General features: G+C 40.1%; 2 pseudogenes; both read right to left on the reverse strand.

Annotated features, from left to right (window-relative positions):
* Nucleotides 1–218: 218 nt before the first annotated feature.
* Nucleotides 219–334, reverse strand: LOC148908454 (5S ribosomal RNA; annotated as a pseudogene).
* Nucleotides 335–850: 516 nt separating this feature from the next.
* On the reverse strand, nt 851–969 carry LOC116287688 (5S ribosomal RNA; annotated as a pseudogene).
* Nucleotides 970–17426: the final 16457 nt, after the last annotated feature.

Raw genomic sequence — 17426 nt, forward strand, 5'->3', positions numbered from 1 at the left:
TGAGTATGATAAGAGAATAAAAGACAAAGGCACAACGTTACAGTACTTTATGCTGGATCACGACTTAAGCGCCAACAAACTTATCTAGAAAGAAAGAAAATAACATTACAAAACAAACAGATAACAAGAACAACGATGAATGCAGTAGAAAAATAAAAACTTGAATGAATAAAGTGAACTAAAGGAATTGAATAGAGAAGGGGAATAAAATGAAAAAAAATCTACAGCACCCGTTATTCCCAGGTCACCCATCCAAGTACTACGCTGGCACTACCGAGTTTCACTTCGGTGATCGGACGAGAACCGATTTTTTCTCGGTGGTTTGGCCGTAGACAGAAGAAATTGCACAACTTACGGTACGTTATGCAGGATCACGATTTAAGCGCCAACAAACTTTTCTATAAAGGAAGAAAACAACACTACAAAACAAACAGAAAACAAGAGCAACAACAAATGGAGTAAAAAAAATAAAAACTTGAACGAATAAAGTGAAGTAAAGGAATTGATTAGAGAAGGGGAATAAAGTGAAAAAAGAGTCTACAGCACCCATTATTCCCAGGAAGTCACCCATCCAAGTACTACGCTGGCGCTACCGAGTTTCACTTCGGTGATCGGACGAAAACCGGCTGTTTTCGGTTGTATGGCCGTGGACAGAAGAAATTGCACAACTTAAAGTACTTTATGCTGGATCACGATTTCAGGGCCAACTAACCATTCAAAGAAGGAAGAAAATAACACTACAAAACAAACAGAAAACAAGAGCAACAATGAATAGAATAGAAAAATTAAAAGTGAAACGAATAAAGTGAAATGAAGCAATTGAAAAGAGAAGGGGAATAAAATGAAAAGAAGTCTACAGAACCCGTTATTCCCAGGTGGTCACCCATCCAAATACTATGCTGGCCCTACCGAGTTTCACTTCGGTGATCGGACGAGAATCGGTTTTTTCTCGGTGGTGTGGCCGTAGACAGAAGAAATTGCACAACTTAAGGTACTTTATGCTGGATCACGATTTAAGCGCCAAAAAACTTTTCTAGAAAGGAAGAAAACGACACTACAAAACAAACAGAAAACAAGAACAACAATGAATAGAATAGAAAAATAAAAAGTTGAACGAATAAAGTGAAATGAAGCAATTGAAAAGAGAAGGGGAATAAATGAAAAAAAGGTCTACAGCAGCAGTTATTACCAAGTGCTCACCTATCCAAGTACTATCAAGGGCGGATCCAGGGTTTTTTGAAGGGGGCTCTCAGGGGTAAATTTTGTGGGCAAAGGAATCCCAGTCGCATTTTTACCACAGGAAGCCCATTTGACCTCAGGAATGACAGGGGGGTCGTGACCCCCCGACCCTCCCCCTGGATCCGCCCTTAACTATACTGGTCCTACCGAGCTTCAGTACTTCGATGATCGAACGAGAACCGGTTTTTTCTCGGTGGTATGACCGTAGACACAAGTAACTGCACAACATAAGGTACTTTAAGCTGGATAAACGATTTAAGCGCCCATAAATATTTCGAGGAAGGAAGAAAAAACAACTACAACACAGACATAAAACAAGAACACCATTGAATTGAGTAGAAAGATAAAAAGTTGAACAAATAAAGTGAACTGAAGCAATTGAAATAATAAGGAGAATAAAATGGGAAAAAATTTTCTACAGCAGCAGTTATTCCCAGGTGGTCACCCATCCAAGTACTCTACTGGCCCTACCGAGTTTCACCTCAGTGATCGGACGAGAACCGGTTTTTGTCGCTGGTATGAACGTAGACGGGAGTAATTGCACGAAAACAAATATTTCATCATAATCACGTGTTATGACGTCCGATCTCACTAAAAATTGCATCAAACATTAATTCAATCTTTATGTGACTTATGTGCAAAAAAGATTTGCAATCGGATAAAAGACGTTTATGCACTAGCGTTCCAAAAGTGGAAGGTAGCGGTCAAGCGTGAGGGGGTCGAGCCACCTTAAGCATATAAGCAAATACTATTTCTTACTGGTGGGGAAAAAACTCTTAAAACAAACTGAATTTAAAAAAATAACCACACAGAGCGAAAGAAGTGCTATTTCTCAATGATCGGGTAAAATTTTGAGGCTTTATTTCACGATTCAATGATTTTATTGAAGTTTTGATGAATCCCCATACATTTCCTTATAACAGGACACCACAGAAACAAAGCTTGGGCTACCTGTGGTTATGATGAACCGTAAATAAATCCTCTCCCCTCCCACGTGGTGTTGGTTTGTCTTGATATGTAAACGAGGCAGTCACGTGGAATCAGCCATGTTCAGTGGAGCAGTCAACGAGTGTGACCAAAAGTTCTTCTTTTATCTGTCAATTATGGATCTTTACGGGCTCATGCAACATCCTAAAGGTAAATTAACTTTTTTTAAGACATGTATTGTTTAATTTTTTTATCTAAAGCGATATTTAAGAGTTGAATTGACCGTAAGGAGTTCTGTTGCTCGTCGCCATGTTTTGGCGGGATTCATTCTCAACAATAAGTTGAACGATTTATTGCTTGAAGAAACTTAAATGTCCTGAGTTATTTGTGCTTTAATGCTTCATTAGAGATTTTGCGAAGTTTGCCGGTAATTTGTCTATATTTTGTACGAAGTATTGAATTTTACGGCCTCATCAAACGGACTGTTTCATTTAGAGAAATCCAAGGTAAAAACTGCAAAATAATGATTTAAGCTCAGCGATCGATGATATTCTTTCGAAAACCTTAAAGTAGGCGGCTTTGTGTGAAAGTAACTGAATAAGCCTTTTCATAGTTTAAGAATCGACTCCACTGCGCATGCGAATTTATCCCGAATTTCTCATTTTGTCTAAACCTTTGGTTCTTAATTAAACAAAAGGTGAGAAATTCGGGATAAAATCGCATGCGCAGTGGAATCGATTCTTAAACTATGAAAAGGCTTATTCTACTTCATTCTGTTTCATATTTCGATGTTAACTACTTCTTTCCCTTTGTACTTACTTTTTTATGTATTTATCAATAAAGAATAATGGCTTCATTTCGTTGGTTAAATGTAGAATATGATATTCAACTGGCTCTCGAGGTAGCTAGTCAAAAGCCTGAAAAACCAGCTGATTGGGAAGTTATTGCAGGACTAAGCAAAGAGTTCAGCAAAGGAGAGGGTAAACAGGTAGAAATAAAGGGGAGAGGCTGCAAAGAGAGGTTGGAACGTATTCTAGCCAAGTTCAAGACGGAAGATAAAAGGTCATTAAAAAGGTAAGCTTAAGTTTGTACACGTAAAAAAAGATACATACAAAATTGTTACAATTGTTACAAAATTGTTACAAATACTTTCAGATGATTTTAAATGTGTCATAAATATTATTTTATAGGCCTTTAAACTGTTTAATAGAGGATCTTATATTAGTTTATGGCTGAATATTGGAAGAAAAATAGAATAAAATTAAGTTGCCAATTTTTTATGTGCTATTTATACTTTTTGATTGCAACCTTGCAATCACTAATCATGTATTTCTCTGAACTGAAATATGAATATTTCTAAGGTCTGGGACTGAGGAGTATTCACAGCTACAGGAATGTTTGCAAGATATAATTTTTTTATCGTGAAGACATGCAGCTGCTGAAGTCTCAAGAAAAAGAAACGAAAAAGAGGAAAGTGGAAGAGGAAAAACAGATGGAAGGGATGTCAAGTGAGTTTTGGTTGGAAAATAACACTAAACCCCATTCTCCACTCATAACTAAAAACACATGCAGCAAGCCAGCGAGTAATTTCCCAAAGCAAAGTCCATATTTTTACTTGCTAGCTCACTGAGATTTGCATTTGAGTCATTTGCTTTTGATTTTAGTCATTAGGAAGTATATACATACTCATGCATGTAATCTTGGCCTTTTAGAAAGGGCTCGTGCTGATTCTGTTGATGACAGTGATGCAGATCAACCAGATGATTATGATGATGATGAGTATGACACTCCACAAAAGAAAACAACTGGAAAGTACAGTTTGAAACATATTCTACTTGTTACATGGTTTCCTTAATACCCAACCTAGACAAAACTGTTGGGTCATTTCATAATTTTTTTAAAAGTTGAATCAATATTTCCCACAATTATAGGTCAAAAGCTACCTTCCCTTCTGTATGTTGTATGTATTGTTTGAAATTGAATAATTGTTTTTCTGAATAGGCAAGAAGAAAGCAAAGCAACGAATAACAAAGCTATTGATCTACTTAGCAAAATGTATAATCAACGAGCAAAGCTGAGGCAGCAGGAGTTAGATCTTAGAAAAGCAGAGTTAGAGTTGAAAGCACAGCATGTAGAGCTTCAGGTGCAGGAAAGGAAGAAGAGGCTGGATTTTGAATTGGAAGGGCGAAAATCAATGATAGAGTTTATAAGAAAACGGCGTTACGCCAATTGTATTTTTATGATGAACTATGTTTCTGATTTTCTGATTTTGTTTTACTTCGGAATGTATACACCCTTTCCGAGAAACTTTGTTACCCGTGAAGCGTAAAGCGCATGAGCTAGTGTCGCGGAGGGTCATGGGAAATGTGTTCAGATAAACCATGCATGACGCGGAAGCTTTCTTGGCACGGAAACTTGCTTGACGTGGGATTTTTAAAAGAACCATCATGGCCGACGCAGTACGCATTAACTAACGTAAAGCTTAAAGTGTATAAGCACGAGAACAAAAATCAATGTTCCATGTTCTCTTTGAAAGAAGTACAAATATTCAAAAAATCCAAGAGTTTAACAGCTATTTAGTGAAGAAACACGCTGAACAAATACGCCCAGCAAAGGACATCACCAGTTTTGACTTTGGTTATTATGGCACGAGAGGACGAAAACAGACCATTTGTATAGAGGAACACCTAAGAGAGGCCTATTTAACTGAAAGCCTAAACTATATCACATTTTGATTGAGGCCCTGCCCCCAGTTTTAACAATTCCTTCCTTGCTATGTTCAACCAAGATAGCGGATCGAAAATGATTACATAACGATATTAAGCACAACCATATCCTCTGTCATCATTCAAAGGAGAAGTGGCAGCTTGTTCTGATCGACTTTGGCAAAAGTACGCCTATCAACTCAACGGAAATCACAGTCGCCAAAACCCAGGAAAGTTCCCGTGGCTAGCACCAGAGGTAGCGCTTGCAAAGAGCAGTCCGAGAACGGCAAGTGATGTGTATTCCTTGGGTTACACGATGAAGTATGAGCTAAAGCAACTATCGGGAGCAAAGTTCGGATACACCACTGACAGCTGTGCCTTTGATTTCAAGAAGCTCACTTGTGACTGCATGAAGGAATTGCCCAACGGAAGACCGACCACACAGTCGTGACGAACACTTGCAAGCAGATTGCAAAGAGCATTGGTCAACAAAGACGACAGAAATAGAATAACTTAGGAAACTAATTTCATATAAGATATCATAAGTAAACTGACTCCTTAATTTTGATGGAACAGAACTTTAAATCCAGTTCTTGTTATGTTCACGATTGGTTGAAGTCTGAAAAGGATTTTCCATGGCGTGCATATGTATTTGCAGAGTTTTGGTTTGAAGCCGTCTTCACCGAATGTGAACAAAGTTTTCACACCGTTTTGTAGTCGAACCCTTCACTTTTTGTTAGTCATTTTTCTTATATTTGGTTAAAATAGATTTATTCCTATAGATGGATTCCTAAGTTACATCTGATTTTTGTCGTAGTTTCAATGAGCGACAAAGAACCAGGCGTCCTAGAGACTCCACCCTCACTCAATATACGAGATACAGAACAAGGTAAATCACAATATTAGTTAAATATAAAAATAAGTTGCATTTTTTAGAGCCAAATTTAACCTATTAACTATGCTTTAACTTGAAAATAGGTGCCAACAGAAAAGAGTGGTCCCATGAAAAACTGGATGATCTAGAAAAAGAGAAAGTGAAATACATTGTTTACATAATTTAACCTATTAACTATGCTTTAACTTGAAAATAGGTGCTAACAGAAAAGAGTAGTCAAATAAAAAACTGGATGATCTAGAAAAAGAGAAAGTGAAATCCATTGTTTATATAATGGATAGATGTTCTCTTTCCGGAGAGTGCTACCACGAAATGGCACAATTAGAACCCAACTTGCCAAGATCGTACATCGTTGAAGGTTGTGTGAAGACAATGAACAGGCACTGGAACGTAACCAAGATACCCGGGATTTGTGCTAGTGCAGAGTTGATATTCAAGATGCTGCTGGAAAGGGAAATAGAGAAACTTGTAAGTCTAATAGTTTTTCTAATGTAATCTCCTTGAGCAAATTTCAATACAAGTATAACTTTTTCATAGATTGTCCAACGAGGAGCAGAAAATTGTTAATCACTGCAGAGTTAAAATATCTGTCGATGGTGCATCTATTAGTCTCGCTCAAGTAATCTATTCGTGTGTTCCTTCTCAATTCTTCCTGAAAATCAGAAGAAAGAAAAGAAGAGAGAACATCCCCTAGTCAAGTTGGAGGAAAGTATAAATTTGTGTAAAAATCAAAAGATATAAAAATTAAAAACTCTAAATTATCATTCATACTTGAGTGATTTCCTAATTACTTTTCTGTTTTGTCAACAGGCTAAGCAAGCTTCCCGTCCTGACAGAACACGAAAGAGAAACAACAACTTCATGTGTTTGAAAAAGGACAATCTCAAGTTCTTGGATGTGACCAACTTCCTCGCACCAAGGTTCAGTTACGACAAGTTTCTCAAATCCTATAAATGCCCTCAAACTAAAGGTTGGTAATCATGACTTTTTAAGTGTCGTGTCATTAACGATTTCCTAATATTAAACTACGGTTTTTTAAATATTTTTTTAGGTTTCTTCCCCTATGAGTAGATGAATTCCCTGGACAACCTCGACTACCCAACTTTGCCACCCCATGATGCTTTCTACTCCTCCCTCACCAACAGTAATATCACCCAAGGAGATTATCAGTATTGCCATCGAGTCTAGCAAGAGAATGAAATGAAAGTTTTCGCGTCCTCCTGGTTTGGTGTAACGATCTGGATGTCCAACCCCGCTGCGAGGCTCTGGAGAAGATGTGTGCGTTCTGGAAAGACAAGGAAATTGACATGCTGAGACAAGGTATTCCCATCCCTGGTGTGACGCTGATGACACTGACCTATTTCTTCATGACTTTTGAAATTGACATCTTCTCCTTGTTTGATGAAAAACACGAAGATCTGTACTATCTGTTCAAAAAGAATATGGTGAGTGGACCAAGCATCATCTTCCACCTACCACGAGAAGGAAAAGACCAAGATCAGAGAAGTGGAGATGACATGTCAAGTTAAAGAAGTCAAAGTGTGTCAAAAGACCATGGGGTATGACGCTAATGCTCTCTACCTCTAGGCCATCATCCAAAATATGCCAACTGGGGCATTTACGAGAATACGAGAAGAAACAGGGTTTAAGAATGAAAGTTCAGTCAAGATGGCGACGGAGTGGTTAGAGTGGGAAGCCAAAAAAAGGGGTTACAGAAGACTGCCTGTGGATGGGTTTCATGGTAAGGAAAGCAAATTCTGTATCCATAAAATTGGGCTTCCTGTGATATCTAAATAAGTAAGTACATTGCATTTCCTGTAGATTTTTTTTAAAATATTGATTGTTATTCCTCCTAGTTCGTTTCTGGCACGGCCATGACTATCATTTAACCAAATAAAAAGAAGTGAACGAAAGGAAACCCTGGCAAATACTGACCAAAGGTTTTGAGCTTACTATTCACAGGAGATGGGAGTCTAGATTCATGGAGAGCTTCAGGCTTGTCGGGCTAGGACGATTCAAAGTCGTACGGGAATTTCAAGGTTTCTATTATATTGATACTAAATAACCCATATACTCATCATTGACGTCTAAAAACATTGTTTTTTCTCTTTAGACAGAATGAAGCGAAGCACAATAGCCAGACAATGAATCTATCATGTCTTTTTACTTCCTACTATGCTCTCGTGTCAAATAAAAAGGAATCAGATCAATTATTTTTATTTACGCAGAAAAAGTTACATTTTTTAAAAACTAGTACGCTTTCAAAATGTCAAATGAACAACAACAAAAAACCAGGTATATGTTAGCACTATTTTAAGATGTGTGTCCGCTCTTTCAGATTTTGTATTCGTATATTGGATTTGTAGTTTCATTACTCAAATGTTCTTTTAAGAAGATTAGTTTTGAACACCGTGGCCATGGGAAACACTTCACAGCTTTCTACATCATTTCGCCTATCTACATTTGCAAGCCCACAACATTTTACTTGACAAACTTGTAGTTCAACGTAAACAGCTCACCTTAAGTGACATCCTGCGTGTGGCTGGAGACACGTGGGCAAAACAGAAAGGGTCAAAAATTCTCACATTCCTCAATTCCAAGGAAGAAAAGTGTTAAAAAAGTAAGTATTCAATCAGTTGTTTAAAAATCATCGTGCTACTCTATATTAAGGTATTAGGATACGAAAAATGACGAATTGCTCGAAAAATGACGAATTGCTCGGGAAAAAAATTTTCTTTAATTTCGTAAATACCATGGTAAACTACTCAACTGTCAATCAAAGTTTACAACACGTCTAGACTTTCTAGTGGAACCGCAAAATAAAACTCATCGCTGTTAACCCGTTGTAAAGTCTTGTCTTAAAAACAGTGTTGTAACAACGCTGTAAAGCTTTAGTGGAACCCCAGCCAGTATCGTGCACGTGATGAACCGATCCCTGCCATTCCTATCCTTGACATAAATCAGGACAAGCTCAATGAAATCTTGCTTTTGGCAAGAGATATCACTTTAGCAATACAAAAACGAGCAAATTGAGTCAGTCTCCTTTACCGAAACTGTGTAGAAATTCACAAGTGACTTCATTACTTAGTTTTACCAAAACAAGTATTGTTATATTGTATTCCTTAAGTACTTAAATTAGTTCAATAATTAAAAATTAAAACTTGTCTTGCATTTTCAATTGCTAATCGTTGACAATTCAAACTCTCACATGCAAATGTTGTTAAATTTCATTTTGATATCATTGTTACTGTGACAGTGTAGTGCTAAAAACTATGACCAGAGTAAAAGTATTACTTCATGTCTGTCTGGTAGGTAGGATTCAACCTGCAATGTTTTATGATAGTCTACACATGGAAGCAAGTGATTGCACTATTTATTTTCAGTATTATATAAGTATGTTACCTATAACCTCATCCAAATCAGGACGAATTCTCTGTTGGATTTAAAGATGCCTTCCGGTAGTTATTTTGAATTTTAATAAATTTGATAAATGGTATTTATGATGCACACTTTTAGTTGTTTGTTCTCTAAAAACGTCAGTTTATCAGAATTTTTTATTACCGTCTTTTTGCTTTCTGCCTACATGATACACATACAACCTCTTCGATTTTCCTTCTAAGCATCGTAAGATAAATATCTCCCACTCCCCTCAAAAGTCAAATGCATCAACCCTAACATAAATTAATTGCAAAGTTCAAGGAAGAGCCCGAGCTCACGCAGCACTGCGTCTAGTTAATACAAAAATTGTGTTACAAAACAATATACACTTGTAACAGTACTGCTCCAAACCAATCACATTTGAGTATTTTTTTATGTATATTCAATAATGCTATAATACGTGTGTAATCGTAACATCCACATAATCTATAACCGATGCTATAAATACTATATGTTCAAAATGCAAAAGTTCTTTTATTCAGATTTACATTTCCATTATTGGTAGGTTTTTTGTTAAACATCAATGCTATAAGTTTATGCACTATTTTACAGGTCGACAAATTTACAGTTGAAAGATTGAAAGTGAGTTCCAGTTCATCTGAAACAAACAGCGAGCAAGTATTAATCGCCGACAGTGATGTAGGGGACTCCCACATACTTCCTACCTGTGGAACAGATACAGATGATAATGAACCTCAAACTGAAGAAGGTATGTATACTATCTGGATGGGTGAAAGAGAAAGAGAAAGCGAATTAAAGCAAAAGCAAATTTGTTAATGTTAAGCTAGTTGGATTTTAATTATAATTTTAGTGACATTGTGATAATTGATAATAAGAATTATGATAAAATAAGTTAATGTTTTAATAGACTGATCAAAGCCGTTTGTCGAGTTTGATTCTGTTCCGCCAATCAAACAAGGTGGGCGGGACTTGTCTCGAATTGGGGTCGAGACTACATGCTTTTGTAGGTCAAGCGAGGGAAAGTCAAGTAGAAAATGGAGAAGGAAAGAGTTGGAATTAAGCTCCCAGACACTGAAGAAACGCAAATCTGGGATGCAGACACTGATGAGGTATATTAGACGTTATTCTAAAAATGTTTTTAACTAGTTATATACGCATTTTTGTGGTGTCTGTGACGAATTATAAATGCCATGCCAATCGGCATAAATGGCAAAAACAATAGTTCAGAGAAGTTGCAATCTACCTCCAAACAAAAAGTGGAAAAGTAAGTAGAGAACAATTCACAGCATTCATATTGCCGTAAAAATGGCCTTTGCAATTCTTCGAGACGCTTTTATCATTCATGTGCCTGTTGTCGAATTTGTTATTGAAACTATAACCTCAATGAAACCAAAATACCAGGATTTTGTGAACACTATCCATTACCCCCAGTTGAAGAAATTGCAGCAAGGTGTGCTGCAGCTACAATTACTGCTAAAGGAAACAGTTTGCCACTGGGATGAGAAGCAAGAGAAAAGCTTCCCAGCAATCAAGAGGGCAGCCCCAGTACTGGCACATTATAATTCGGCTGAAAAACTCACATCACAAGTAGATGCAAGTTTAACAGGATTGCGAGCAGTACTAATCCAAAATGATCACCCTGTAGCATATGCTTCAAAATCACTTACACCAATCAGTAGCGATCTTACTCTCAACTAGTGAAAGAAACGTTTGTTCGTTGTCTTTGGTTTCGCCAAATTTTACATTGTTGATTTCTATACCATTATTTCAGTTGCTTGGAATTATTTGTATTTGTATATCATTTTCATAATCTATAAACATATTTGGAAATAAGTAATTAACATTTGTAAGATGATAAACCACTGTAAATTTTAATATATAAACTTTTGAGTATTATGTTGTTTGCAAAGCGCTATAAACATATATTGATAATAGCGCTATAACAAATGACCTTATTCAAGCTAGATCAGGAAAGCTACATTGAAATTAACTTCATTTTTCTTAACAAAGCTGTTAAGAATCTCATATATTACTCAGCCCATTGCCTAATTTCTTTACGCCCGCGCCTGTAGCCTTAAGCGCGGATAGGATAACTCCTACTACGCTCGAAATAGCAACCGCAAATGCCAGCGGAATACCATACTTCAAAAGAGCTCTTTTTACCTTTTCCTTGGTGGTAAGCCCCAGCTCCTTTTCCAGTTTTTCCTTTTGAGCTCGTAATTCCGCAAGGCGTATTTCAAGTGTTTCTACTTCCTTTTGGGCTGCCTCCCTTTCTTCCTCGGTACGAGTTTGGTCCGCAATTACTTCTTGCTGCCGCTCTATTTGCCCCTCTAGGTCTTCGATGGCCTGATCTCTTTGCCGAAGTTGCTCTTCCATGGTGTTAATTTCGGCAACCAACCGTCGCCGTTCCACTAAAGAGCCGGCTATGGTAGTTTGTAAGTCATTAGCATCTTCGCTTCTTAAGTCCAACTCTTGCAGGGCGAGGTTAAGAGCCTTTTGTGCTTGATTCCTTTCACGCCGAATTCGGGTTCTTTGGTCTACCAGCTCACTTATTTCTTGATTTTTAAATTCGACTTCCCTCCTATGTGCGTCGGCAAGCCATTGGTTTTGCTTCATGTATTCTTCCTCCCTTTCTTCCAACGTTTCTCGCAGCGCCTCAACGGAGGCGCCTAAGCCTTTAGCCTCCTCCAGGTCCCTTTGCGCTTTATCCCTTTCCCGCAGGGCTTTATCCAACTGGTTTCTCATTTCCATCATTCTTTCGTTACCGAACTTTTTTTCAGCATCGACAATTAGCTGAGTTTGCTTTGCGTATTCTTCCTCCCTTTCTTTTAACTTTTTTTGCAGCTCCTCAGCGCGTTTTTCTAGCGCGACCCTTTCATTTAAGGTCTCCAGCCGCTCTAAAGCGCTTCGGGTGGCCTCTTGAAAGCCCCTTAGTCTTGCCACGTTGACCTTGACCGAGCCATTTTCGTCGAAAAGGAGCTGTGGTTTCGTCCAGCGGTCTTTGTCGGGATACCTCAGGTCTTGGACGCTTATGAGGACTTTGTTTCCACTCTCTGTGAGCTTTATGCCGTCGGCATCGAGGTGGGAATAGCGCTGCGCTAGCTCTTGCTTTGCCCACTCTACGGTTTCCCGCGCGGTTGCCTCCGGCTGGTCCACGTTTTGAAGTTCCAAGTACTCAGGGGTGGGGCTGCCGCGGTTCCTCGATTGCCACATGCGTCTTAAGGTGGCCTTGGCGCTTTTCCATCTACTACCATATTTATTGTGTAAGGCTGCGTCGTAAACTAGGGAGTCGGTATCCGCGCCTTGGGTCCATGCGTCGAATTCGTCGTCGTTAATGTCAACTTGACCTTCTTAGGTAAGGGGATCAAAATCCGTTCCTTCTACTTCCATTATATATGATAAGCTCAAAGTTAAACCCCAACGTATTACCTAAGCAGGTTGGCGGGCTGAAAGCAGAACGCACCTTTCATCGGGTCACATTCACACCTTCTAGCGCAAAGCCAGGAGAAACCTTGTACGTGGGCGTGCCCCGCCTAACGGATAACCTAGTCTTAGTACCCGGCACCTTGGCTTTAAGGTTCGACCTAGCGGTACAGTCAAGCCCCACAGATGAAAGGATTATCGTTAACAACGTGGGTCGCAACATTGTTTCTAAGATGCGCGTAAAGTTCGCCGGGGAATCGCTATTAGATTTGAATAGGTACGATCTGTATACCACGTACAAAGACTTATGGTTGACGGCCTTTGACCGCGCGCAAAGGATAGAACAAGGAATTGGTAGTGTCATTCTACGTAAGGTACGCACACCTACGAAAACGCAACCTACTGATGGCAGCGGAGAAACCGCAGTGGCAGACGCAAAGCGAATAAAGACCGCCTATGGTAGCAAGTATGTCATACCACTGGACTTTGAAGTGATTACGAATCACGGCGCGTATTACCCAAGACAGTTATCCGAGCTACAGTTTGAAGTAACTTTAGCAGATGCTAATAACATTATTGGTGGGCTAAGCACTGCACTTACCACAACAACCCCATACTCTATTACCAACTTAGAGCTGCAGTATGAGACCGTGTACAGCGAAGAGCTGGCCCGTAGTGCTGGCATGGAATACAGCTCCGGAAAGGCATTCCTTTACGACCACGTAGTGATGTATAAGACGTTCAGCTTCCTGGATAAGACGGATGAGGTTATCAACCAAAGCATTAACCTCCCACGAAGAAGTCTCACGGGGTTGATGCTGGTGTTTGCCAAACCCTACGAGGCCGGCAAGCGCGACAGTGAGGCCTTTCATAACCCCAACATTACTAACGTCGGCGTGAATATCAACGGAGTCCCAAACAAGGTTTACTCCCAGGGGATAAAGCCCGCAGACGTGTACAGGGAGGCAATGCGCAAGTTTGGCGACCAAATTAGCCCTGAGGAATTCTTTAAGGACAAATATGCGTTATGGATTGACATGCGCACCATCAACGACGAATCTATGCACGGTCAGGGTTTACGTCTAGTAAATACGCAGGATGGCATAACATTGGAGATCAAGCGCACCAAGAACGCCAGTGCGAGCGACGGCGACAAAATAAACTGCTACGTATTCGTCGTGTCTGACGCGCAGCTAAGCGTGGAAATGAATCAGCTAAAAAGCGTTGCCTATTAAAATATTCCTTACGTATAATATGCTTCGCGTATTTCAAAACAACGAAACCAAACTGCAATGCATAGTGCAAGGCGACAAACTGTACTTCAGGGGAAAGGAGGTGGCTTTGGCGTTGGGCTATGAGCGCCCTAGAGATGCAATTAGAGCACACGTATCTGAGAAATACCAGAAAAGATGGGTTGATCTACAAGGGGCTTCAAATCACCGCTCCCCTACTACGCAACCACATTCCGTGTTTATATCCGAACCTGGTTTGTACGAACTGATATTTAGCTCCAAACTACCCAAAGCTGTGGAGTTTCGTGATTGGGTCTTTGAGGAAGTCCTTCCTACGCTGCGTAAGGACGGTCGATATGCAATAGAAAAGCGGTTTGACGGTCCAAACAAGTTGGTATTTAAGATCGAAAATGAATTCGACCTGCATAAGAAAGTGGTTGATTACATCCGCAGGTTTTACCCCCAAATGCTCGTGACCCCTGGTCTAGGCGAACTGCAGGATTCGGACGGCAAACGTATAAAGTGCTGGCAGAAAGGATATCAGCGAGGGCAACCCGACCTGCTTATCTTGAATGCGCACACCCATTACCGCGGCTTCTGCATCGAGCTAAAGACTCCAAAAGGCAACGGGGTATTATCCGAGGATCAGCGACTACTCTTACAGAGGTATGAAGAAAACGGTTATAAGGTAATGATTAGCAGCGACTACGATGTCATTTGCAGGGAGATCACGGAGTATGCAGAGCGCCTACGAATTCCTTGCAGGTGGTGCTGTAAGGCCTTCAAGACCTCGGAGACCTTGGCAACGCACTTAAAGATATTCCATAGGTATAATGAGCCTGCGGCAAATACATTGGCGAGATCTAATAGAAGGTATTGCGTATGAAATAAAAAATTATGTCATCTTCGAGGATATCAACCGCTTGCGGCTGGTCCTCAAAGACAGTGACGGCATAGAGTATTCCCTGTGGGCGCCTGATAGGGTCAGGTACGTCATACAGGGCGAGGAATTCACCCACCTGCGCTCGCATGGTAAGAAGAATGGGAGGTGGGAGTTCGACATTGAAAGAAGGGTCACTCCATCTCCTCTTTGTAGTTAAGCGCGTCTGCTAAAGTCCGCTGCGCTTTAGGATCCGCGGAGCACCAATGCCCCACAAAGGATCCTTCGGGGAATACCTTGCCACAATGAAGGCAGGTGTATTTTTTCTCCTCACGAATTGCGGGGGTTTCAGGGATTATGCAGTCGCTTGGTAGTTCGCACGTAATACAGTCCATATATTGAAAGGGCGATTAGGAATCCTCCAAAGAATGCGGCTGCGTAGGCTAGCATATACCTTTAAAAGGGGTCCTTATTTTTATTGTTGTTTTGTTAAATGTTGATCCCTAACAAACAACAAGAAAAATAAGATCAGGATTTGAGACTCTTTGCACAAACCCTGCTTTACTATTAAAGGCCCCAAGAAATGCTATTGCGTATCATATATTTCAAAGAGTGTCTCAGAATGTTGACGTTTAGGTTAAATCTTTGTTAAGGATGCCTGGAAACTATTTCAAAGAGTGTCTCAGAATGTTGACAATAAGGTTAAATCTTTGTTAAGGATGCCTGGAAACTATTTCAAAGAGTGTCTCAGAATGTTGACGTTTAGGTTAAATCTTCGTTAAGACACCCCGGAAACTATTTCAAAAGTGTCTCAGAATGTTGACGTTTAGGTTAAATCTTTGTTAAGACACCCCGGAAACTATTTCAAAAGTGTCTCAGAATGTTGACGTTTAGGTTAAATCTTTGTTAAGACAGTTGAAGATATGTTCCTCTTCTCTAACACAACCACAACGATCGCACTCCTGCCTCCAATACTCCCTTTTAGTCCACGGAACGCCTTCGGCGCGTTCAAAAGTGGGGAAAGTACGGACTATCTTCTTATGGTAATCTATGCGATTCCTTAAGTAATCCTCTTTATGCGGGCAGCGACACATCAAATCCGCACATTGGTAGCAATCCACGCCTTCCAAGTCGTAAGCGAGGGAGAGAAACCTATAATTCACTTCATGCGTTCTCCGGTGCGTCTGTAAACGTTGACGACTACTAAGTATCTTATTACAGAAACTACACTGTCTGGTTCGATTACAGACGCCCCTTTTCAGATGCTGCTGCATTTCGAAGGGGTTGAGGAATTCCTTATTACAGTCCTTACAAAGCCCACAAATGCGTTTATCCTGATGTTGTTGCATCTTTTGAACGGTGCTGAATTCCTTACCGCAATCCTTACAAACCTTACTAATTGGCTTCTTCGTGCAAACTCCATGCCGAACATGGTATTGCAGTCTTTGTTTGGTGCTGAACACCTTTTTACACATCAAACAGTCCATATATACTTAACAGTATCTTAGCCTCCATTTAACATCCTTAACAAAGATTTAACCTTATTGTCAACATCCTGAGACACTTTTTAAATAGTTTCCACATATACTTAACAAAGATTTAACCTTATTGTCAACATTCTGAGGCATTTTTTGGAATAGCTTATGGGCGACTTAACAAAGATTTAACCTTATTGTTAACATTCTAAGACACTTTTTAAATAGTTTCCAGGCATCCTTAACAAAGATTTAACCTAAACGTCAACATTCTACAGGGGATATCGCATGAAGTCCTTAACGGACTCCTTAGCCCACGTTGCCATCGTTATCAGCGCGCCAAACCTCTCCGCGCGCTTCAGACCGCACATTTCATCGTACAATTCCTGCACGCGCTCTTTTAACCGGTCTATCTCCTCCCTTTGCATTTCTATGGTGTCCCTTTTATCTTTTGCGTCGGCGACAATTCTTTGCACTGCTTCCACTGGCTCCATATATTTTAGCGAATAAGTTTAAATATAAATGAACCCAGATCACATGCCTTGTAACGCTCTGATAGTAGGACCCACCGGCTGCGGAAAGACCCAGTTCGTCGTGGAGCAGCTATTAGGACCCTTTAGATACCGCTTCGACTACATCGTGCTATTATGCCCCACCTACGTGAATAACCGCACCTGGACGGGCATAGGACTGAAAGATGACGACTTCTTTATGGACATACTGGATCCTAACGAGTTATCCAGCCATCTTAAGTTCTGGCACAAACAATTCCCTAAAGATACGCAAACCTTGCTCATACTGGATGACATCGCCTGCGGGGACGACGTAAAAAGACGCACCTCCGAGCTCGTTAAGCTCGCTTTCAGCGGCAGACACGACAATATTAGCGTTTGGTTGCTCTCGCAGCAGCTTACCACCGTCTCTAAGCCTTTTAGGGAAAACATAGGTTCACTTGTCGTATTTTATACGCCAAGCAAGTCTGACCTGGAAACCATCTTAAGCGACTACGGCGGTGAGATATCCAAGGAACAGTTGCATGAATACATGCGGCATTTAAAGACGCACCAACATTCCAAGATGATCTTCTCTTTGAGGTTTCCCTACACGGTTGGAATCTATGATTCCTAATGTATATGGACATTGAGCAGCTCTTAGATGAAGTCCCCACGCAGTTAGATGAAAGTAACCTCAAGGAACAACTTAACATCCTTGTGTCTTCTGGGAAGTGCAAAGAAATGATAGGCAAGGAAC

This window comes from Actinia tenebrosa, unplaced genomic scaffold (assembly GCF_029948245.1).
Source record: "Actinia tenebrosa isolate PJP-AT-01 unplaced genomic scaffold, QUT_ActTen_1.0 PGA_scaffold3__52_contigs__length_22856419, whole genome shotgun sequence".
Lineage (NCBI taxonomy): Eukaryota > Metazoa > Cnidaria > Anthozoa > Actiniaria > Actiniidae > Actinia > Actinia tenebrosa.